At 34.2% G+C, this 26,458-nt stretch overlaps 1 pseudogene; it reads left to right on the top strand.

Moving 5' to 3' along the window:
- Positions 1-7,557: 7,557 nt before the first annotated feature.
- LOC101578642 overlaps positions 7,558-26,458 on the top strand; it is an 89,612-nt pseudogene continuing 70,711 nt past the window's right edge.

The following is a 26,458-nucleotide window of genomic DNA, read 5'->3' on the forward strand; positions in this document are numbered from 1 at the left end:
TTTACAAACACTATTAGAACAAATACCACTATTCACTGAATTAAGAGAATGTAGCTAAATATCTACACTAACCATTTTGAATATACAGATAAAAAATGGTCATTCATCTGTATCCCCTTTTCTTTCTTTAGTTCTGTCATTGAAATATTATAGGTGTGTGAGCTTTGGAAAGCAAAACTTTCCAAAATAGTCCAGTAGTCCATAATAGCATTGGGTATTCCTCTTGACAGGCAATGTCAGAAGTTGTTGACTTGAGTCCCCTAGAGCTTAAAATAAAAACATGGCTTTAATTCTTATACTATACTTCATACTTTTCGGCGGGATCGTTAGGACCAATATTAAGCAAGACCTATGCAACAAGAATTGTAGCTTTTGGATATGAGAAATACAGTCAAATCCCCTCAAGATTTATCCTGAAACCCTGTACCTCAGATTGTACATCCTCTGTCACTGTCAGCCATGTGGAAGACACACGGCCATTGCTTGGTCAATTTGCTCTCTGTGAAAGCCAGAAATAATGTTTTCTCCCTATGTGATCTCCTTAGGCACACTCTATATCATTGATCACTTTCCACTCTGGACCGATAATCTCCTTGATCAGAAAATTTGGGACACAACTGAGTTACATGATGTTACAATATAAGCTCTCACATGTCCTGAGTCTTAATTTACCTTGGAAGGCTAGGGCCAAAATGTTTTCTTTCCTTGTGGCCCCTCCTTTTTCTCTAATTTTTGCTGTGCAAAGTTAGATTGTCAACTCTCCAGAAGAGATTATTGTTGTTACCATACAACCTAGGTGGTACAGCTTAACCTCACTAACTCTCTGAATATAAAACATCTTAGGCATAACATAGAAAAGGTAATTTTCATCAAGTATCGATATGTTAAATTTTAAGCCACTACAGAATATGACAAAAATTTTAAAAAATTAAAATATGATTAATAAAGAAAAATGAATTATATATATTTACACATAAGTCCAGAAAGCATACCATATAAATCATTGAAGCAGGACCATCCCGCAGCCCTCCTTTCCCTGACTCTTGCCTTCATTTATGAACCCTTCCTTTTTAAACAATCATCTACACTAGAGACAGCACGGCAGCAACCGGCGTGCTATGACAAGCAACACGTATTCAGAGGATCAGAATGACAGGAACTCCAAGCATGAACATATTAGTATAAATTGCCAATGTCAGTACAGTTGCTGAGTTCACAGGTGTCAGCATATATATTTTGTCAGCCTGAGAATCCTTCCAATTAACTGTTAGATTCGAAAATCTTCGGAAGATTCTCAGGATCATTGCCTTTCCTATCTTGTACATATAACTTTATGCCTTGTCTCTGTCATGTTTCCTAGCTCTTCTCCTTGTTTATTCTTCATGTCTAGTCCTCAAGTTCTTGCTTTCCTTTTAATTGTAACATACATTTTTATTTGTATTTCTTCATCTGAGGTCTTATACTAGGGAAAATATATTTACACATGTGTGTAAGGTTAATTACACTTATGAGTGTGTGTTCAAGTGGCATCCACTTAAATATAAAAGCTTCAAGTTTATCATTAATTTAGCTGACTAAATACTACATTGTGTAAAAATAACCACATATTTTTAATCAATTCCTCAGGTGATGGGCATTGTTGGTTGTTTCCAAGATGTGGCTATCAAAAATTGTGCTGCAATAAACATAGGTACACATTTAGCAGTATGATATGATATATTCCTATCCTCTGGGAAAATTCCCAGTAGGAGAATACCTGTTTTGAATGACATTTCCAGTCTTAGTTTTCTAAGAAGTATCAACATTGATTTCCACAATGGTTGCACCAGCTTACATTCCCACCAGCAATGGAGAAGTGTCGCTTTTCCCCACAGCCTGTCCAAAATTTGTTGTTAGTTGATTTCTTTATGATAGCCAATCTTATTTTTCCATAATTTTGAGAAACAAGTATCAATGAGACAGTTTCAAATCAAATTGGTAGGACAGATTCAATAATTAACACATTGCATACATTCCTCCTCGTGGTTGATTGCTGTACAAGATGCAGACATGATATCCTATTTACAAACACTATTAGAAAAACTCCCTCTATTCATAAAGAGAATGTAACTATATATCTAAACTAACCACTTTGAATACATAGATACAAAATAGACATTCATCTGTATCCACCCTTTTTCTTGGTTAAATTCCATTATTTGAATATTATAGGTGTGTTAACTCAGCAAAATATACAAAAGAGTCCAGTAGTCCATAATAGTATTGGGTCTTCCACTTCACTGGCAATATCAGAAATTGTTGAGCTTAGTCCCCTACAGCTCAACATAACAGCTTGGCTTTACTTCTTATACTTGATATCCATTCTTTTTGGTGTAAGATGATATCTCAATGTTGTTTTAATTTGCATTTCATGGATGATTAGTGACGTGGAGCATTTTTCATATATTTATTCATTTCTTTAATTTCATTTTCTGAAAAGTGTGTGTTCATCTCAGATGCCCATTTCTGGACTGTGTCTTTAAATTTTGAAGCCCTAATGTTTTTTAATTCTTTATTAATTCTAGAGAGCAGACCTTTGTCTGAATACTTATTTGTCAAGGTTTTTTTTTTCCAAATTAATTGGTTGTATTTTCACTTTTTTGGTAATTTCTTTCGACATGGAATACTTCTCAATAGGAGGAGCTCCCAGTTGTTCATTACGTGAAGTGTATACCATGCAATTTGACTTTTGTTCATGAAATCTTTGCATACCCCTATGTCTTCAAGAGTTCCTCCTAATTTCTCTTCCAGGAGACTTGGTGTTTTGAATTTAATGTTTAAATCTTTAATCCATTTTGACTTTAGTTTAGTGCATGGTGATAGCCCTGGGTCAAGTTTTATTTTTCGGCATGTAGAAAACCATTTTTTACAGGACCATTTGTTAAAGATGCTATATTTCTTTCAGTCAGTATGTTTGGTCACTTTTTCAAAGATAAGGTGGCTGAGTATGTTTGTCGAGGCTTCATAGTCTTCTCATATATGCCTTTGAGACTCATGTCTATTTCTTTGGCAGTACCATGCAGATTTTTTAACAGTAGCCTTGTAGTTTAATTTCAAGTCAGGAATTGTATTACCTCCTGTCTTGTCTTTTTTGCCCAGGAATGCCTTCATTATTCCAGGTCTTTTCTGGTTCCAAATAAATTTTAGGAATGATTTCTCTAGTTCTGTGAGGTATGTTAGTGGTAGTTTGATAGGGTTTGCTTTAAATTTGTACAGAAATATTGGGAATATGGCCATCTTCACAATGTTGATTCTTTCTATCCTGGAGAATGGAATATCTTTCCATTTTCTGCAATCCTCTACGACCTCTTTTCTCAAAGTACTGTAATTTTCCTTTAAAAGATCTCTCACTTCTTTAGTTAGATTAATTCTAAGTTATTTCATTTTCCTCTGTGCTATTGTAAAAGGTATTGTTTCTATAATATCCCTCTCAGTGTGTTTGTTATCTGTGAAGAGGAATGCTACTGATTTTTGGGTATTGACTTTGAATCATGCTATGCTACTGAATTTCTGTATTAATTCTAGTAGCTTCTTGGTGGAGTTTTTTGGGTTTTCCAAGTGCAAATAATGATAATTTAACTTCTTTAACTATTATTATCCATTTTATTTTTTCTCTTTTCTAATGGCTTTATCTAATTATTTCAGAAATATTTTTAATAGGAGTGGTAATAGAGGACATTGTCTTGTACCAGATCTAGGAGTAAAAGTTTTCAGTTTTTCCCCGTTTAGAATTATGTTAGCCTCTGTGTTTTCATAATTGGCTTTTATCAGATTGAAGTAGAATCCATCTATTCCTATTTTCTGTAGCACTTTGAGCATGAATGAGTGTTGACATTTTTCAAAACCCTTTTCTTAATCAAATGAGATGATCGTATGGCTTTTAGTTTTGCTCCATTGATTTGGTCTATTACAATTAGAGATTTTTGAATACCGAACCATCCTTGCATCCCTGGCCAGAATCTTACCTGATCATGTTGTATGATCTTCATGATCTGCTGTATTATATTTGCTAGGATTTTATTGAGGATTTTTGCATCTATGTTCATGAGAGACATTGAACTGTAGTTCTCTTTTTTTGTTCCATGTTTTCCTGGTTTGGGTATCATTTTAATACTTGCCGTCATCAATGATTTTGGGAGGATTGCTTCATTTTCAATTTCATTGAAGAGTTTGAGAACAGAGGGACAATATCTTATGTAAATTTCTTGTGAAATTCAGCTTTGAATCCATGAGGACCAGGACTTCTCTTTGTCAGTAGGTTCTTTGTTAAATTTCATATTTCATTGGCTGTTATTAGGCTATTGAAAGTTGATGCCTTGTTGATTCAGTGTTCATAATTTGCAGCTTTCTAGCCATCTGGTCATTTCATCTGTGTCTTCTATACTTTGAAAATAGAGATTCTCAAGGTAGCTATTTATAATCTTCTGAATTTCCAGTGGGTCTGTTTTGATCACACCCTTTTCATTTCTTATGGCTTTTATTTGAACTTTTTCTTTCCTCTCTTTGATGAGGTTAGCTCGTGGCTTTTCTATTTTATTTAATCTTTCAATGAACCAGGTTTTTGATTTGTTAATTCTGTGCACTAATTTCCTCATCTCAGTAGAATTAATTTCTGCACTAACGTTTATGATTTCTTCCCATCTTTCAGCTCTGGGTTAGGTTTTCCCTTCCTTTTCTAGTTTTTGGAGGTGCAGCATTAGGTTCTTTATTTGTACCGGTTCTATTTTCCTAATGTGTGAGTTCACAGCTATGTATTTCCCTCTAAGAACTGCTCTCATTGCATCCCATAGGATCCAATAAGTTGTGCGTGAATTTCCATTGAATTGTAAATATTGTTCAAATTCTTGCTTAATTTTATCTGGGACCCATTCATTGCTGAATAGGGTGTTATTAGTTTCCTTGTAATTATGTGGTTTTTCTGTTTTCTTCTCGCATTTATTTCCAGTTTCATTGCACTTTGTTCAGGTAATACGCATGGGATAATTTCTGTTTTCTTGCATATACTTAAGCATGACCTGTGGACTAGTATGTGGTCTATTTTAGAAAATGCCACATGTGCACCTGCAAAAAATATGTATTCATTTGTGGTTGGGTGGAACATTCTGTATTTGTTTGAAGCTCTCAAACAGTTCTGCTACATCTTTGTTAATATTTTGTCTACTCGACCTATCTTTTTGGGATAAGAGTGTTAAGTTCTCATGTTGAAATTGTGATATTAGCTATCAGAATTTTCATGTCCATTAAGATTTGATGTATATCATTGGGTGTTCCTGTGTTTGATGCATACATATTTATGAGTGTTACCTCTTCCTCTTGTATTTTTCCCCTAAGCAGTATATAGTGGCCTTTATTTTGCTTGATTGTTCTTGGTTTGAAGTTGAGACTGTCTGAGAACAGGATTGCTACCCCTGCTTTTATCTGAGATGATGGGGCATGTAGTTTTTATATCCATCATTTGACTTTCAGGCTATGAATTTCTTTATGAGTTAAAGATTTTTCTTGTATGCAGCATATTGTTGAGTTTTGTTTCCTAATCCACTGTACAGATCTATTTCTTTTAATTGGTGAATTAAGTCCATTTACATTGATGGTCATAATTGGTTTGTTTAGACTTACGTTGGCATGTTATTTACCTGCTGTTGTTTACTTTTTTTTTTTTTTTTTTTTTTTTTTTTTTTTTTTTTTTTTGCAGAACGGGGATTCCCCTGCACTTGCCAGGGAAGCGCTTATTCCACTGAGCCATCTCCCCAGCCCTCTGTTATTTACTTCTTTTTCTCCTGTGTTTAATTGTTTGCCCTATTTAGTTGCTTGCTTTTGTTCTTGTTCGTGGAGGTCTGATCATTTTGGTCACTCTCTAGAACACCCTTCAGGAGCCTGTGTACATTGCTTTTGTCATCTCAAAATTCTTCAGTTTTTATTTGTCATTGAAGTATTTCACTTTTCCAACAAACTTGAGAGTATTGAAGTGTATAGTAGTCTGCACTGGAATTTGTTTCATTAGACATCTTAAAGTACTCTGCTCCATGCTCTTCTTGCCTTCATGGTTTATGAAGAGAAGTTGGCTATAATTCTAATGGGTTTTCCTTTGAATGTAATCTGCTTCTTTTCTCTAGTGGCTTTCCGAATGTTATTTTTGTACCGCATTTCTGGGATCTTGGATATTCTATGTCTCAGTATGTTTTTAATTGGGTTGAAGTTGTTTGACTTTCTGTATGCTTCTGAATACAGAATATAAATAAGAAACAGCACAATGTAACCTGAATGTCACACTGTTTCCTCTTATTTTTGAAGTTTTCTGCTATTACTTCTACCCTTATTCTTTTTATATCATTTGTATGGACTCCTTCTTTCACATTGATGCCTATTAGTCTCACATTTATCATCTTTGCATCATCTTGCAAGTGATGAATTACATTTTCCTGCATCCTAGTTGTTTTTCCAAGATCTTTTCTTAACTTTTCACTAGTTGAACCAGAGTCATCAAGATCTAAAATACTGCCTTCCCTTTCATTGAAACATTTTTCATCCTAGAGATTGAGATTTTGAGTTCCTCCATATCCCTTTGACTCTGCTTCATGCGATCTATTTTTTTCCTGTATTGCTTATTGAAGGAATGCATCATTTTTCTAATCTCCTCTATTTTTTTTCTCAATGTCTTCTTTAGAAGCAGTTATTAATTCTTTTACCTCAGTGTTTTTTTCAGATTGGGTTTTCTCCATATTTCTGAACTTGATTCTTTACTTCAAATGCTATGAGTTCAGAGATTTCTTTTTTTTATTTCAGAATTTAATTCCATTCTGAGTTCTTCTATACCCTGTTGCTGTTGCTTATTTACTTTCGATGCTACTAATTCATACATTTCAGCTTACCTAGTGTCCTGTGCACGTGTTCTGGTTGGGCATTGGTTTTCCTCCATATCTTTCTGCATTTGATTCTTTATTTCAAATGCTATTAATTCAGATATTACTTTCTTATTTTGATCTGAGTTTCTCTATACCTTTCTGCATTTGTTTCTTTATGTTTCTTTATTTCAGAGGCTCTTGATGCATTGATTTCAGCTGTGTGATTCCCAATTTGCTCTGTGTTCTTGTCCTCTGCACTAGTTATGGGTGGGCTTTTGGTCTGAAATTGCATTTTGCTCCTTCTAATTGTCATTTTGTATAGCACTGTTTCTGACCTTTGTTGTAGTGCTTTCGTGCAGTTATAACCTTAGCACCCACCAAAATTCAGGTGCAGATCTACAAAGTTTGAATTTATCCAGTTGTGCCTGGCTTAGGTCTGGCTGCTGTGCCCAGCTCATTCCTGTTTCAGCCCTTGAGAGTGAGCATGTTGTGCCCCTCTGGCAAGATGTTCTACTCTTTTTCTAGCTGGGTGGTTCTGTCCCCTACTCTTTCTACAGGGACTGCAGCTACAGAGTTTCACCCCAGGCCTGTATGCCAGTCCTGAGCTGAGTCTGAAGGGGACAAGGGGAAGAAATAGAGAGGGGAAGCTCTCCCACACACTGTCTGGACCTCGGTGATGACGGGATCTGTGGGTCCCGAGAACTTGGCAGTAGTTCTCCCTCACTCAATGGGCATGAAGGAGAGCTTTGGAGTGGTTGTGGGGGGTCCCAAAGGTGTGGAAGAGTGTCTCACTCAAGATTCATGCCTGGGTTTGGATGAACAGGTCCAGAAGGTGCTGGGTAGCTGAAAGATCTCCACACATTCCTAGGGCCTGGGGTAGGGCTTGTTCTATGGGTCCAGAGAACGTGGCAGAAGTTCTTACTCACTGGGTGAGCATGGGATGGGGCTGCGGAGTGATGCAGGAGATCCCAAGGACCCAGAAGAGGATCTCACTCACGCTGACCCTGGTTTTATACCTGACATTACCTGCGGGCCTGTAATAAGACTTTTAAAGTTTAATATTTTTTTTAATTTTATTTTTTTTCAAAGAAAGTTTAATATTTGAACAAATTTAAGTTATACAATTTTATCAGTGCTTTTTATGGGCACCAGCAGAATCAGGTGCAGAAAATGCCAGAAGAGATGTCTGCATGGTGAAGATCAGATGGATTCTGTCAAAGATTGAAGGTCTAGTGCTCACTGTAGTGTTCCATGAGAGTCTATGTCAGGCCAAAGTGTCTACAATGGAAAGCTGAAGGGTCTTCACTGAAAGACAGGAAGTGACATCCAAGGCCAATACTGGTGCTGCTCTTATGAATCTATTTTTTTTTTCCTTTTCCCTTTTTTTTTTCCTTTCCCTTTTTTAAATCAATTTAAAGAAAAATCATAATGACTGGTGCCACTCACAACACATGTGAGTCTTCTGTATTCTGTAACTCCATTCAACCACATCCATAACTATACTAATCCAATTAGGCGGATGTTTCTTTCTCAAGTTTACAAATCAGTTAGCTATCACAGCAATAAGTTATAAATTACTGTAGCCCCGTACTTTACAATAGTACAACATATTTCCCTTTCTCACTGAAACTTTATACCTCTGTAGTCAGATCAAAAATATCATTGCCCACCCATTCCAGCTCCTAGTAACCATATTTTCACCATGAATCTATGAATTTGTCTTTCTTTAAGTTCTACATATAACTGAGATGAAGAATTTGTCTTTTAGTGCTAGGCTTATTTTACTCAACAATATTCCAAATTCATTTATGTTGCTGTAAATGACAAAAGTTATTTTTATAAGAATGAATACTACTTTATCATATATATGTACACTTTCTTTATCCACTTATAAGTCAATATACAGTTGCATTAATTCTATACCAGGTTATTATGAGTAGTGCAGAAGTGAAAATGTGAGCACAGATATCTCTGCTGTATACTGATTCATTTACATAAAACATTATGAAGTATGTTCATTATTATGAATATAAAGAAAACAATAGTATGTTTATCTAATGGTGCATATATGTAGGATTTCTGTGGTAGCAATTCATAGAAATACACTGACAGGACAAACATCAGGAACCAAAATGATTCTCGAGAATTTTTGTGTGGTACTTCACTTAATCTAACACAATAAGAAAAATAACTCTGAAATGACAGAATCCACATGGAATATTACTTATGATGTTTTGCTTATCCTAAGCAATAGATTCTTGTCATCAACACAGAAGTCCAGCCAGACCGTTTCTCTATACACACAAAAAAATTGTTGTTGTTGTTGTTTTAAAGCAGGACAATCCTATGTTATATATTTCTTCTCTTTTGTTTTCCTTATTTAAATTTTTGAATGAAAATTTACATTAAAGGGAGGATAGCAACAATTGAGATGATGTAACAAACAATATGCATTTAGAAGACCAAAATGACAGGTATTATAAACATGGTTTTAGTATTAAATATTAATATCCTCAGTGTAGTTGCTTACTTCACAGATACCACATATATAGTTAGTCAGGGTAAAAATTCTATGGGTTAACTGCAATTTTCAAAAACCTGATGGAGATACTTAGGATCATTGCCTTAACCATTTTGCTTATATAAATATATGATTTTGCCCCAACCATATTTCCTAACTTTTCTACTTCTCTTCATTGTTTAATCCTTAAGTTCTCAGTTCTGTCTAATTGACTTATACCTTTCAGTATCTATTTCTTCATTTGAGTTCTTATGCTAGGAAGACAATACAATATTTACACATGTGTATATGGTTTATTTTATGTGTTACTGTACCTTAAAGTAACATCCACTTATATATGAAGGCTTCAAGTTATTTTTTTCTTCATAGCTGAGTAATACTTCATTGTATGAAACTATCACAGTTTTTCATCCATTCTTCAGGTGACAGGCATTATAATTGTTTCAAAAATTTGGCTATCAAAATTCTGCTACTATTAACATAATTGTGATGTGATATTTTCAGTTCTTCTGGGAAAATTCAAAGAAGGAGGATAGCTGGATTGAATGGAATTTCCACTCCTACTTTTTTTGAGTCAACATACTGATTTCCATAATGGTTGCACCAGTCTACATTGCCAATAGCAGTGGAGAAGTGTGCCTTTTCCCCCGCAGATTCTCCAAAATTTGTTGTTCATTGATTTATTTATGGTTGCCATACTTTCTGGGGTTAGATTTTACCTCAGTGTTGTTTTAATTTGCATTTCATGGATGGCTAGTGATGTGAAGCATTTTTACATGTATTTAATTGCTTCTTGTATTTCTTCCTCTGAGAAGTGTGTGCTCATCTCAGATGCCCATTTTTGGATTAGGTCTTTAAATTTTAGGGCCCTAATTTTTTTAGTTTTTTTTTTTATAAATTCTAGATGAAAGACCTTTCTTTGAGTGCTTATTAGTTAAAACTTTTTCCAAACTTGTGGGTTGTCTTTTCACTCTGTTGGTAATTTCCCTTGCTGTGCAAAAACTCTTCAATAAGAGAATGCCCCAATTGATATTTCTTTCAAGTATCTCCCATGCCATTTGATTTTTGTTCATGAACTCTTTCCCTGCACCTGTGTTTTGAAGATTTTTATTAAATTCCTCTTTCAGGAGATTTAGTATTTCTGTTTTAATGTTTAGATCTTTAATCTATTTTGACTTTAGCTTAGTACCTGGTGATAGACCTGGGTCAAGTTTCAATTGCCGACATGTAGAGAGCTAGTTTTTCCAGCACCATTTGTTAAAGAGGCTATGTTTCTTCCAGTAAGCAATGCTCTATGATCACATTTTAAAAGAGTATTGCAAATTTCATTGAATAGATATTTTCTTGCATACTTGCTTGTCTTTTCATTTCTTTCTTTCTTTTTTTTTTGTGAAACCAGGGATTAAACTCATGCCCTTGCATTTGCCAGACAAGCAAGCATTTATTCTAATGAAATAGCTCACCAGTCCCATTTTTTTATCTTTTACTTCTTTACTTAGATTACTTCCCAAGTATTTCATTTTCTGTGGTGCTTTTGTAAAAGGCACTGTTTCTCCAAATTTTATCTCAGTATCTAAGTATCCAACTTTGTTGAAGATAAGATGGCTGAGTGTGTTTGTAGCTGCCTCTGTATCTTCTCATCTTTTCCACTGATCCTCAGGTCATTTATTACTTTTTTTTGCCAGCACCTTGCAGATATGATAGTAGCTTTATACTATAATTTAAAGTCAGAAATGGTAATTGCTGGTTTGCCTTTGCTATTCTAAGATTTTTTTCTGTTTCCGCATTAATTTTAAGAATAATTTCTCTAGGTCTGTGAGGTATGCTGGTGGTATTTTGATAGGAATTGCATTATATATGTGTGACAATTTTGGGAGTATGGCTATTTTGACAAAGTTGTTTCTTCTTATTCAGGAGTAGGCAATATATTTCCATTTTCTGAAATCCTCTACAATCTCTTCTTTCAGTTCATTGTAATTTTCATTGAATAGATCTTTCAGTTCTTTAGTTAGATTAATTCCTAAGTGTTTCAATTTCCATATTGCTGTTGTAAACAAACTGTTTCACTAATTTCTCTCTCAGTGTTTTTGTTACATGTGTAGAGGAATGCTATTGGCTTTTGGGTATTGAATTTGTATCCTGATATGGTACCGAATATGTGGATTAATTCTAGTGTCTTCATGAAGATTTTTTGTCTTCTAAGAAGAGTACCATGTTATCTGCAAATAATGATAACTTAATTTCTTCTGTACCTATTCTTAATCTTCTTATATCTCTCTCTTTTCAAACAGCTCTAGATAATGCTTTTACAACTATATTGAATAAGAGTGGTTATAGAGGTCATCCTTGTATCTGAGCTGAGAGTAAAAGATTTCATCTTTTTTCACTTAGAATTATGTTAGCCTTTGGGTTTTCATTGATGGCTTTCATCAGATGGAAGAAAAGGCCATTTATTTCAATTTTCTGTAGAACTTTGAACATGAAAGAGTTTCGGACTTTTTCATAAGACTTTTCTGCATCAATTGAGATGAGCATGTGTTTTTTAGATTAGGCTTTTTTGATATATTGTGTTACATTTATAGATTTGTGTATTTTGTACCATCCTTATATCCTTGGGATGAATCCTATCTGGTCTTGGTGTATAATCTTATTGATGATTTGCTGTATTCTATTTGCTAGTATTTTATTAAGGATTTTGAATCAATATTCATAAGGGAGATTGGCCTGTATTTCGGATTTTAAATTGCTTCCTTCTCTCGGTTTGTTTTCAGTATGATACTTGCCTCTAGGAATGATTTTGAAATAATTGCCTCCTTTTCAATTTCATTGAAGAATTTGAGGAAAATTAGGATTATATCTTCTGTAAATTTCTTGCAGAATTCAGCTGTGAATCCAGCAGGAACTGGTCTTTTCTTTGTTGATAGCTTTTTTTTATTATATTTCTTATTTCCTTGGCTGTTATTGGGTTATTGAGAGTTTTTATATCTTCTTGATTCAGTTTTGTAAATTTTTACCTTTCTAGAATACTGACCATTTCTTCTGTGTCTTCGAATTTGTGAAAGAAAATATTTGCAAAATAGTTATTGATGATCTTCTGAATGTCCACTGGATCTGTGTTAATTTAACGCTTTTCATTCCTTATGGTTTGAATTTGTTTTTTTCTTTCCTCTTTTTGATGGGTTTAGCTAATGTCTTTTAATTTTATTTAATCATTCAAAAGCCAGATTTTTGATTCCTTAATTGTTCATATGGTTCTCTTTGTCTCGATTGCATTACTTTGTGCTCTAATCTTTATAATTTCCTCCCATCTTTGGACTTTGTGTTTGGTTTACTCTTCTTTCTTTAGATGTTTGAGGAGCAGCATGAGAGTATGAATTTGTGTCCATTCTGTTTTGCTAATGTGAAAGTTGACAGCTATGAATTTCCCTCTAAGAATTGCTTTCATTGCATTCCCTAAACTCCAATAAGTTTTGCTTAAATTTTCATTGAATTGTAGACATTTTTATTTGGTTGTTTAATTTCATTCATAACTCAATTTTGTTGAAGAGGGTGTTGCTTAAATTCCATGTATTTATTGGGTTTTGGTTGTTACTGCTGCAATTTATTTCCAGTTGCATTGCCCTGTAGTTAGATAACATGCATGGGAATATTTCTGTTTTTTTGTGTATACTTCAGAATAACCCAGGTCATATCAGTCTGGTTCAAATTTGTTTTCTTATAAGATTTGTAGTACTTTGCTCCATGCTGTACTTGACTTGATTGTAAAGAAATCTGTCACCATTCTGATGGGTTTTTCTTTAAATGTAATCTGTTTCATTTCTCTAGTGTCTTTTAGTATATTGTTCTTATGTTAATCTTCTGAGATCTTGATTATTATATGTCTGTGTGTGTGTTTAATTGGATTAATGTTATTTGCATTTCTATTACCTTTGGTTACCTGAATGTCAGATTGTTTCCCCATATAGCAAGTTTTCTGCTATTAATTCTGCACATATTCTTTTTATATCATTTGCATTGACGCCTTCTTTCTCATTGATGCCTATTAGTCTTACACTGTTCTTCATTACTACGTCTTGAACATGCTTAATTATTTTTCCTTCATCCTATTTGTTTTTAAGAGATCTTTTCTTACCTTTTTACAAACTTCAATGTTGTCTTCAATTTCTGAAACTCTACCTTTGCTTTCATTCAAGCAGTTTCTCCAGATTGTGACTGAGGTTTTAATTTATTTCCTGTGTTTCTGTTTGAATTAGCTTCATGCATTGAATTAGTTTCATATATTGTTCATTGAAGGATTCCATTATTTTTGTATTCTCCGCTTTATCAGTGTGTTTTTAGAAGCGCTTAGTAATTCTTTCATTATATTTATCATTACTTTTTTTTACTTCAGAGATTATTTCTGATCTGATTTCCTCTATACATTTTGCTGTTGTTTCTCTAACTCAGATGCTATTAATGCCCTCTGACCTATGATGTAGAGCTTTGGTGCTGTCATCATATTAGCACATACCAAAATTCTTACCCATGAGAGACTATGTGGTCAAGCCAGTTATATTTGGAACACTAATATTCGGTATTGATATTTAGCAGTTGAGATAATTTTGTAGCTAATAGGTCTTTATTTTCAACCATAAGAACAATCATTATGTCTGTGTAGCTAAATATTTATTAAATTGCGAATTTATACTTAAACTAGTTCCCATATGTTCTGTCTGATCACCTCCCCTTGTTGTACTCGGGCATTCCAGACAGACTAATTCCCCCCTGTTACCTGTTGCCCCTTTTCTCAATCAAGAGAGAAGAGAGAGGATGCTCTCATAGATCTTGTTCTAGCAAAGTGTCTCCCCTTACTGTGTGTAGTTCGACCAAGTTTGAACTCTTCCAGATGTGCCTGCCTTGGTTCTGGCTGCTGGAATCAGCTTCTTCCTGATGCAGTGCAATGAAGTGAGCCCACTGTGCCTCTCTGGCAAAATACTAAGCTCCTAGATTAGGTGAATGAGTCTGGCCTAGCTGCTCTGCAGAGAGTTCTGCCACAGGGTTGCACACCAGACCTGTATGATGGAGGAGGTTCCCTCGAGTGTGCAAATGGTCCCCTACACATATTGGGACTGGGAGCTTTCTGGAAAGGAATCTGGGAATCATGCGGGCAGGCCCCCAACCACATTATGGGGCCTGAGCTCTTTTTGCAAATGAATCAGACGAGCTTGTGGAAGGTCTCACACACACAAAAGGCCTGGGATCTGGCTTAAAAGGACAAAAAATTGTTCATTAAGAGAAAATATAGAGTTTAATTTTTGTGCTTCTCTTTATATTGATGCAGTATAATCTTGGCCTATAACTTGTTCAAAAAGTGTTTTGTGGGCTAACCAAGTAGCTCAGTGGATTAAAGTGCCTGCAAGCAGGCACAGTAGTCACGGTTTTGGTCCCCAGTCCTGCCATGCCAGCCCCACCAAAGGGGCGTGCTGAGAAGGTAATTGAGACTGGGTGTGGTTATGCATTCCTGGAATCTCCATAATTTCTTTCTTTTGAGAAATGATTGCCCATAATCCTGTAGCAAGAGAAAGAAAGCTTGATTTAGTTATGATCATGTGATGTTCAGTAACACATACTATTTGGGAGAGTGTAACTAGGTGGATCACTAGTTCTAGTGATGAGTCCAATCTGGTATTGAGAGTCTGAACACCCTATAGACACTTCCCTAAAATTAAAAAAAAAAAAAAAGCAAACAATGTTTTGCAAGATAAGCAAACATTTCTAATAGATTTTAACTTGAAAAATGAGTGCTGTATAATAATAAAAATAGTATGTGTTACTGAACATCACATGATCATAACTAAATCAAGCTTTCTTTCCTTTGCTACAGGATTATGGGCAATCATTTCCCAAAAGAAAGAAATTATGGAGATCTTGTCTTAAGTAGAGCAGGAGAAAAAAAATGAAGAAATTCCTCACTTCAAATGAAATTAGGATGTGTGAAATGTGAGGAACAGTGCAAAATTTTGTAGAAAAGTACCTCCTGATAAAGACTATAAGAGTATAAGCGATGAATATGTTTAACAACAATGCAATGTTGTATTTTGAGGAAATCATCAATAGATGTCAAAAGCAAATGTCATTTTATAGGCTTTTTTTAAAGTTGCATGTAAATAAAAGATTCCATTGTGCCCATTGATGCCAGTGAATCTGTTAGTGTTAGTAAAAATCATCTTATAAAATAATTCTGTCTTGGTCCAGGGATATAGTTCAGTGGAATTAGTGCTTACCTGGCAAGCACAAGGTCCTGATTTGAATCCCTGGTATCACCCCCCAAAAATTCTCTGTCTTATTTTCCTCATGCAAGTCATGAAGGTTTTCAAAAGTGAGTACAGGTTGCTTTATTTATTTTACTTTTATATTTTAATTATGTATTATATTACAGTAGCATAATAATTATTACATGAATATTTAAGGTTGTGGAATGAATTGCCTGGTTTTCCACTATTTCTTATGCATATTTGGAATGAATTATGGTCATAAAAAAGATTTTATGGTGTATGTATGTGCTTCTCATATAATTTTAAAGAGCTTGAGTATTGTGCTTTTGCATATTATATAGATCTTTTTATGTTTTGAGATGACTTAGTCATATAATTGAAGCAATAATCCTAAGTCTACTTGAGTCTAGGCTCGTCCCTTTCAAGGAACTTAGTTGATATTTACTTAGTTCCATGACATTCTGGTCACACTGCGTTTGCTTTATCCTTGAATTGAGGTCTCTGTTCTCAATTTAGGCTAATGAATTTTCATGAAGTTTTGTTTACATATGATATTTATCAATTTATTTTGATTTAAGTTTCTGCTTTCATTAAAAATGCTACACTTAACATGTTTCCCTTTATTTATTCACCTGGGAATTGCAGTTTTACAAACCCTGCCTGCATGAGGAGTGTTTTGTACTGTGAATAAGTGCTATATTTAATCAGTGTTTTGGTACTTTGGTGATGGGATAGTGTTTTGATCATATTTGTGCTGAATAATCATTGGAGGCCCAAACTGATTAGGCTCTAAATTACTAGAATGGTAAATGATCCCATTTCTCAAGTGCCAAAATCTGTCTTAGTTTCTTCTCTCATTGCAAAGGAAAAATAGCCAGCACCAAAAGTTGAAAAGGAGGTTTATTTCAGCTCACACTTTGTAAATCTTTGAGCCCACAGTTAGGTGGCTCCAAGGAAGGCAGCATGAACAAGAGCAATCACAGAGAATAAACAGTCCATGGAAAGGTAGGCAGGCTGCAGAAAGCAAAGAAATCAAATCATTCCTTCTTTCTGTCCCTTTGTATAGCCATACGCTATAATCATATCGCTTTCTGTCACCCATACCCAAACTAGGCTTCCATTGTCCACTACCTTGATCACACTATCATATATTTAGTCCGCATTCATAAATCATAATGAATCCACCTTCATAAAGCCCTTCCAGTGAGCACATGAAGTTTGGGGTATGTGTAAATACAAACCATAACACAAGCAAACATACACTTTGTGATACTGTCATGAATGGGCAATATGTAACATAGATTAACTTTCTAGGGATCAGTGTTACATGTTTGGACAATTCCCTTCCTAATAAGGATAAAGTGGCTCTCTAAAGGATTAGACATAGAATAGTGTAAAAAAAAGCTTCATATTGGGCATAACATAAAGACAACTAGATGAAAAAAGAGGAAAATATGAATAAGATTACTTCAAGTTGTAAGTTTCATACAATCTAGAATCATTTTAAATTGTTCAAAATGAGTAACATATTATGATAATTGAACATACTGTTAAGTAAAACTGAACCCATGCTCTCTCTGAATCCAGTCTAACATTTATTCTAGTGGATGCAGTTTTTGAGAATGCTTGAGCAACAATAAAGAAAATAATCATCATAAATATTGACAAAATCTGAACCTTGACATGCATGTTTCATTTATCCCATTATTTTTGTCCTATACATTGAAAAACAACTGAAACTCTCGAAGAATATTATGTGTAATATATTTGAGAAAATCAATTATAATTTGTCTCTGCTTTACATCATTAGTATAATCAAATATATAAATTGAGCTTTATTTCTTTCTGGTCTATGTTTTTTGTTCCACTACATGAGCTAGACAACCTGTGACAGAATTTTTTTTTATTTTGTGTTTAGGAATTTTTGTATAAGTGCTTGTGAAGAAAATTCATGTTTTCACTAGAGACAGATATTTTTGCATTGTCAAGTTGTGAGCCTATCATGTTGCATTTGAATGAATCTAGAATTTTGTTCCATCATCCTTGTTGTCCTACGCACAGATCTGAAGATCATATAATTAAATTCTAACCAAATGAAAACAGCTTGAGGAAAAGCAGTTTTTGCATTTTTTTGACTAATGATGATACATTGAATTCTTTGGCTTTTATATATGTGATGCTGCCTTATGACAGCTAAAAAAACCAACATATTTTTCTAAGGTAAACTTTAAAGTAACATCATTTTCTTATTTTGAAGGTGAAACTGATAATGTATCATGTTGTTAATTCATTGTAAAAAGAGCAATAAAAATGTTGTTAAAAATTAATTATTTTGCTGGGCATAGTGGTGAGTACATGTAATCCCAGCAGTCTGAAGGCTGATGAAGGAGGACTATAGTGATTTTGAGCCAGCCTGAACTATAAAGTGAGCTCACAGCCATCTTGAGTAGCGGAGTGAGACCATGTCTCAAAAAGAATATAAAATATAATCAATTATTTAGAATATAAAAGTAACAGAACTTTACTAAAGAAAGAGAAAACTGTATGTGTGAGTGTTAATGTTTGTTTGTTTTTGCATTTTAGGGGATGGACTACAGGGTCTCATTACTAGATCAGACTCATAGTGATATATTCGTTTACAGCCTCGCAAGAGCTGGGATTCCATGTGCGCACCACCATGCCCAGTCTCAATTGCCATTTCAGTGCACCCCAGGGATGGGGCTGGCATGGCTGGCTTCAGTATCTAAACCCCAGCTCCTGTGCTTGCATACAAGTGCTTTAATCTGCTCAGCTATTTGGACAGCCCTTAAAATGTTTTTCCTGGCAATGTGATAGTTCCAATTTGAAAAGAGAGATAGTAGATTCCATAGTTTCATAACTAAAAAATTCAAGGAGTTAGTTTATATCATACTTCACAGGGGTGTATGTTTGAACCAATGTCAGTAGGAATATAGACATTTATATCCTTTATACATGTTTTATTTTCTTTTTTCTCTCATTAACTTTATTGAAAATCAATAGTTATCTAGTGTATTAAAATTACAAATATTGAAATGTGAAAGTTATAAGATGTAGACAGTAAATTTTAGAGAAATATTTCTGAAATGATAATGTAGCATGAGATTAATAAAATATTGCACAGTTTTAACAAATTATTTACAAACTTAACTGAATATAATGCTAAAAATGGTCCAAAATAAAAATGAAGAAGAAATAATTTACAGAGCAGTCATATAATACTTCACTCTGTCCTAAAATCAAGAAACTTGTATTCATATAATTAGAATTCTCAAAGTAGAAAGGGTTAGGCAATAGATATTTATTTATTTATTTATTTAGGCAGAACCGGGCATTGAACTCAGGACCTTGAGCTTACCAGGGAAATACTTATTCTACTGAGCTACTCCCCTAGCACTGGCAACAGATATTTAAAGATTTAAAATTTCTGTATTTAGTTGAAATTATAGCACCACATTTCCAAGAAAAATAAACCAATTTTTAAATTATCTGAGAGTGCAAGATTTATTTGTACAAGTACATTAAAAGGAGAATGTTTCAGTAAATGAAGTTTTCGTTACTTAGCCATTTGTTTGGACGAAAATTGTAGAGTAAATCTTAAGGTTATTTTATTTTTATTGCAGCTGCTACAAGTTGTAATCAAGAGTGTGGTGTAATGTAAGCCGCTAAGAACAAAGCACTTTAAAATCTTCAACCAATTTCATAGTATAATGTTGCTCTTCTCAATGTTTCTAAAATTGGTTTGGTACACGATTGTCAGAAACTGCACAAAAAGGGGCCGGGGAGATCACTCAGTAGAATAAGTACTTCCCTGGCAACCACAAGGGTCTGAGTTCAATCCCCGGTTCTTAAAAAAAATAAGAAAAGAAACTGCACAAATGAAATGCCACTGAGAGTGATGTGAACCATGGGTAATGTATGGAAACTAAAGATGACAAGAATTCTGAGAGAGAAAAATTATGCCATCTGAGTTACACTTAAATCAATTCACAGAATTTAAAATAAAGAAAAAAAACCTTTTAACCCAATACTGTAGAAAGTAAAGCAAGTCATATAAACTGATTTATTCAACAGAACTGTTGTAGAAATCAGATGAGTAAGTTACAAGATGGTTTCATTAGTAAAATATTACTGGAGAAATGTTCATGGGATCAGAGCTTTCTCCAGACAGAATTTAATTATTTTCAGTGCAATGCAGAAGTGAAGCAATGTGTTTCAAATCCAAAATGGAAGTCACAAAACCATACAGATAACTGATTCTTGGACAGCATGTATTATTTTTCACTAAATACACGTATTTCTATAGCTCATGTGGTAAAATAGCCAGAAATATAGGATGGCTTAGTCTTTAAGTTCAGTGTAAGAGATAATGCATTAATGAACTACAGTAAAAAATACATGTCAAGTGTACTAAATATTTACAACAGTGGAAAAGTATGCAAAATGACTTACAATTATTCCTTAATGTGTATCTATATGTTTATTTATGTGGACATACATTTGTATGGGCATACATATAGGAAAGAAAAGGAAAACAAACTTCTCAATGTACATTATTTCACATTTTATTTTCTTAAAGAGAAAAATACTAAAGAAAGATACAAAATTTCAAATGAAGATTGTAGTAGATTAACTATTTTTAGCCCATTTTCTTCAAAATAGCTACTCATATTACATGATGTAGGCATGAAAACTTGATTAAAAGATATAAACATAAGCCTAACTTTTAATGAACTAAAAAAATTAGTAGTATAGCTATCTTAAATGTTACATATTTTTTATTTCTTTTTTTAATACTTTACCTATCCCAGTTTTCATTTGGAATCATTTCTTCCTATTTACCAATAGCTGTTCCATGTTTTAACTATTTACATTTTCAGCTACTTGCACTAGGGAGACAATATGATGTTTACATATGCAAAGTAGATTTATTTTACTTATAAGTATGGTATTGAGTTTCATCTATGCACTTATAAAGAACTCAAGTTTGTCTTTCTTTATATCTGAGTAGTACTCCCTCATATAAAGGTACTATGTCTTTTATGTTCATTCCTAGATTGATGGACATTTAGATTGCTTCCAAGACTTATGTATTACAAACTGTACTGCTATACACATTGGTACGCATATATGACTGTAGTATGATGTTTTCCATTATGCTGGGAAAATATCCAGAAGGAAATTATCTGAGTCAAATGACACGTCTATTCCTTGTTTTCTGTGGAATTTCCAAACTGATTTCCATAGTGTTTGCACCAGTTTGCACTCCCAACAACAGTTGACAAGAATTTCTTTTTTTCCACATTCTTGCCAGCATTTGCTCTTGGTCAATTTCCTGGTAGCTGCCATTTTCTCTGGAGATAGATGAAATCTTAGTTTTGTTTTAATTTGCATCTCTTGAATTATTAATTATGTTGAGCATTTAAAGAAATATATATTTATTTTTTATTTGTATTTATTGTGAGGAAAGCTTATGCAACTCAGATGCCCATGTTTTTAATTCATACTTCAAACTGGTTTAGGGGTAATCCCGATTTTTAAAAATTCTTCATATGAGCAAATATAGGTCCTTTTCTTGAGAGACCGTTGGTTAATTTTTTCCCATAGTGTAGGTTGCCTTTTCAGTCTGCTGGTGATTTCTTTCAATGTGCAAAAGATTTTTGACAAAATGATTCCAGTTGTTGATTCTTTTGATTATTTCCTAAGCAATTTGTGTTTTGTTCATGAAGTCTCTGCTTACACGTATGTCTTCAAGATTTTTATCTATTTTCTCTTCCTGTAGATTCAGTGTTTCTCTTTTAATACCTATTTCTTTTATTCATTTTGACTTAATTTAGTGTATGGTGATAGATATAGCCTGAGTTTTAGCGCTTGACATGTTGAAAACCAGATTTTCTAGCACCATTTATTAAAAGTTTTCTACCAGTGGACACATTTAACTCTTTTGTCAGTGCTCAGGTGGCTTAGTGTCTTTTTAGTTATTTCTGCATCTTCTAATCTGTTCACCTGATCCTTAGGGGTTTTTTGTGTGTTTTTTCCCCCTCTACCATACTAATCACATCCCAGGAACTTTGTGCAATAATTTCAAGTCAGTCATTGTGAGGCGTACTGTCTTGCCTTTGTTGCCCATAATTCCTTTTGCTATTCTAGGTGTTTCCTCGTTCTAAATAATTTTAGAAATATTTTCTGTATTTCTCTGAGGTATGTTAATGGTATTTTGATTATGATTGCATTACATCTGTGTAACAACTTCGGAAGTATGGACATTTTATTTACATTGATTCTTCCCGTCCATGAAGAAAGGATATCTTTCCATTTTTCAATAGCTTCTTCAATCTGAATTTTCAGTGTACTATAATATTCAATTTATAGATACTTTATTTTCTTTGTTAGATTGATTCCTAAGTACTTCATTTTTTGAAGATATTATAAATGGTATGGTTTCCCTAAATTTTCTCTCAGTGAGTTGTTTACATAGATACTATTGATCCTTAATTTGCTTACGAAATCTACGAATCTTTTGGACGTGTTTTTGGGACCTTCTATGTACAGTATCAGAGCATCTGTAAATAATGATAACTTTATTTCTTCCTTTCTATCCTTATTCATTTTGTCTCTCTTGTATAATTGGTCTGGCTAATATATCCAGACCACTATTGAGTATGGGTAGTGATAATAGATATCCTTGTTTTGATCCCAAGTTTAGAGTGAATGATTTAAGATTTTGTCAATTTAGTACAATGTTGGATGTTGGTTTGTCATGGGTGACTTTTACCACATTGAAGTAAAGACCAATCATTGAAATTATTATACATTTTTTTAAATAAATGAGTGCTGAACTTTGTCAAATGCTTTATCTCCGTGTATTGAGATGATCTGTGACTTTTGTATTTGACTTTGTTGATACATTGTATAACATTAATTTATTGGAAAATGTTGAATCATCACTACATTCCTGGGATGAGTCGCACATTATTATGGTGTTTGATGAATTGCTGCATTTTGTTGGCTAAATTCTTACTGAGCATCTTTGCCTCTAGGTTCATGATGGAGATTGGCCTGTAGGTCTTTTTTCCAGTTGTGCATTTCTCTGGTTTTGGTAGGAATTTCTGGCACGTTTGGGGAAACCTCAGATCCAGTCCTAGCACAGGCCCAGTGAGTCTGTGGGAGAGATGCCTCTCCCCCCTACTCCACCATGTCCACTCCAGGCTCAGCTCAGGCCTGGCTTACAGACCTGGGGTGAAAACCTGCAGCTTCAATCCCTGCAGAGAGTGTAGAGGATAGAACCACCCAGCTAGTCCAGGACCAGAAAATCTTACCAGAGAGACACAACAGGTTCATCCACAAGGGCAGCAGCAGGAAGGATCTGAGCACAGAAGCCAGACCTAAGCCAGGCACAACTGGATAAATCCAAACTTTATAGATCTGCACCTGAACTTCAGTACGTACTAAGGTTATAACAGCAATAAATATCTACAACAAAGATCAGAAGACAGTGCTATATAACATGACGAGAAGGAACAAAATGCAACCTCAGAACCCAAGCCTACCCGAAACAAGTGAAATGAACACTAAAACAGAACATATTGGGAATCACACAGCTGAAAGCAATGAATCAATGGCTTCTGAAATAAAGAAACAGCTGCAGAAAGAAACAGAGGAAATCAGATTGGAAATAAAAAAGAAATCCCTCACTTAATAACATCTGCAGTAAAGAATCAAATGCAGAAAAATATTTAGGAAACCCAATGCCCACCCAGAACAAGTGCAGAAGACACTAGCTCAGCTCAAATGCATGAACTAATAGCGGCGATAGTAAATAAGCAACAGCAGAAAGTTACAGAGGAACTCAGAGCGAAATTCTTCTATAAAATAAAAAAGAATTATCAGAACTCATAGCACCTGAAGTAAAGAAGTAACTATAGAAAAATAGGGAGGAAACCCAATTTGAAAAAAACACTGCAGTAAAAGAATTTATAACTGTTTCTAAACAAGACATTGATTTAAAAAAAAAAAAGAAAGAGAGGAGATAAGAAAAATGACGGAATCCTTGAATGAGCAATACAGGAAAGAAATACATTGCATGAAGCAAAGTCAAAGAGATATAGAGAAAATTAAAATCTCAATCACAAGCTTGCAAAACTGTTTAAGTGAAAGTAAAGACAGAAATTCAGATCTTGAAGATGCTGGTGCAGCTAGTGAAAAGGCAAGAAAGGATCTCTTAAAAACAATGAGGATGCAGGAAAAAATAATCCAACACCTGCAAGATGATGCAAAGATGAACAATGTGAGACTAAAAGGCATCAATGACAAAAAAGGAGTCAATACAAATGACATTAAAAAAATATGGGCAGAAGTAATAGCAGAAAACTTCCCAAATATGAAGGAACATTCTGACATTCAGGTAATCGAAGCATACAGAACGCCAAGTAAACTTAAGCCATTGAAAAACACACCGAGACATATAATCGTCATGATACCAGAAATTCAGCTCAAGAATAATCTACTGAAAGCCAGTAGAGAAAAGAAGCAGATCATATACAAAGAAAAACTCATCACAATTACGGCTGACTTCTCCTCACAAACCATGAAGGCAAGAAGAGCATGGAGCAGAGTGCTTCAAGTCCTCTATGAAACCAATTCCAGTCCAGAATACTATACCCTACAAAACACTCTTTCAAGTTTGATGGAGAAGTGAAATATTTTCATGACAAAGAACAGTTAAGAATTTCGTGATGACAAAGCCAAAACTACACAAGCTCCCAAAAGATGTTCTAGAGAGGGAACAAAATGATCAGAACTCCACAAATGTGATCAGAAGCAACCAACTAAATAGGGCAAGAAATTAAACACAGGAGAAAAAGGAGTAAATGACAACAAGTAAATAACATAGCAATCGTAAGTCAATACATCTCAATTCTAACCCTCAATGTAAATGGACTCAATTCACAAATAAAGAAAAATAGAATGACACAGTGGACTAAGAAACAAAATCCTGTGCTATGCTGTATACAAGAAACACATTTAACTCATAAAGACATTCATAGGCTGAAAGTCAAAGGATGGAACACAATACTACGTGCCCCAGAACCTCAGAAAAAAAGATTGGATAGCAATCCTATTCTCAGACAATCTCAATTTCAAACCAACAATGATCAAGTGAAAAAAAGAAGGCCACTATATTCTGGTTGGGGGAAAAATTCAAGAGGAAGAGGTAACACACACAAATATGTGTGCACCAAACAGGGGAGCACCCAACTTTGTAAATCAAATGTTAATAGACATGAGAACTCTAATATCCAATACCACCATTTTAACAGGAGATGTTAACACCCCCTTAACTCCAAAAGATAGGTCAACCAGACAAAAACTTAGCAAAGAAATAACACAACTGAATCAGAGCATAAAAACAAATGGACTTGGTGGACATATACACAGTATTTCACCCAGACACAGCTGAATACACATTATTCTCTACTACAAATGGGTCATTTTCTAAAATAGACCACATACTGGTCCATAGGTCATGCTTAAGTATATGTAAGAAAACAGCAATCATGCCATGCACATTATCTGACAACAGTGCAATAAAAATGGAAATAAATGACAAAAGAAACCTGAAAAAATTCTTAAGTACGTGAAAATTAAATGACACACTACTCAGCAACAAATGGGTCACAGATGAAATTAAAAAAAAAATCAACAATATCTACAATTCAATGAAAATTCAAGAATAACTTACCATAATTTATGAGATTCAATGAAAGCAATTCTCAGAGGGAAATTCATAGCTGTCAAGTCACACATTAGGAAAACCGAGTGGGAACAAATAAATATAATAATGCTACATCTTCAAAAACTGGAAAAGGAAGAGCAAACCAGTTCCAGAGCCCAAAGATGGGAAAAATTATAAAGATTGGAACAGAAATTAATTCAATTGAGATGAACAAAACAATTCAAAGAATGAAAAAAGCAAAAAGCTGATACTTTCAAAGATTAAATAAAATCGATGAGCCTTCGGATAAATTCATCAAAAAGAAGAAAGAAAAAATTGAAATACAATCAATAAGGAATTAAAAGAGTGTAGTACCACAGAGTCAGTGGAAATTTAGAAGATTATCAATAGCTACATTGAGAATCTTTACTCCAAAGAATAGAAGACACAGAAGAAATGGACAGATTCCTAGAAAAGGACAAATTACCACAGCAGAATCGACAAGATATATCCACTCTCAATAGCTCAATAACAGCAAATGAAATATAAGATGTAATTAAAAAACTAACAGGAAAGAAAAGTCCAGGTCCGGATGGATTCACAGCTCAATTCTACAAGACATTTACAGAAGATGCAGTCCCTATACTCCTCAAAATCTTCCAAGAAATTGAAAAGGAAGCATTCCTCCCAAAATCATTAATGGAGGCAATTACTATATTCATACCAAAAACAGGGAAAGACACAAGTAAGAAAGAGAACTACAGGCCAATCTCCCTCAGGAACATAGATGCCAAAATTATCAATAAAAACCTAGCAAATAGAATACAGGAAATCATCAAGAAGATCATACACCATGACAAGGTAGGATTCATCCCAGGGATGCAAATATGGTTCATTATTCAAAAATCTGAAAATGTGATAGACTACATCAATAAAGTGAAAAAAAGAACCACATGATCATCTCCATTGATGCAGAAAAGGTTTTTGACAAAATCCAGCACTCATTCATGTTCAAAGTCCTACAGAAAATTGGAATAGATGGCCTCTACTTCAATCTGGTAAAAGCCAT

This window comes from Octodon degus, unplaced genomic scaffold (assembly GCF_000260255.1).
Source record: "Octodon degus isolate 3935 unplaced genomic scaffold, OctDeg1.0 scaffold00309, whole genome shotgun sequence".
Taxonomy (NCBI): domain Eukaryota; kingdom Metazoa; phylum Chordata; class Mammalia; order Rodentia; family Octodontidae; genus Octodon; species Octodon degus.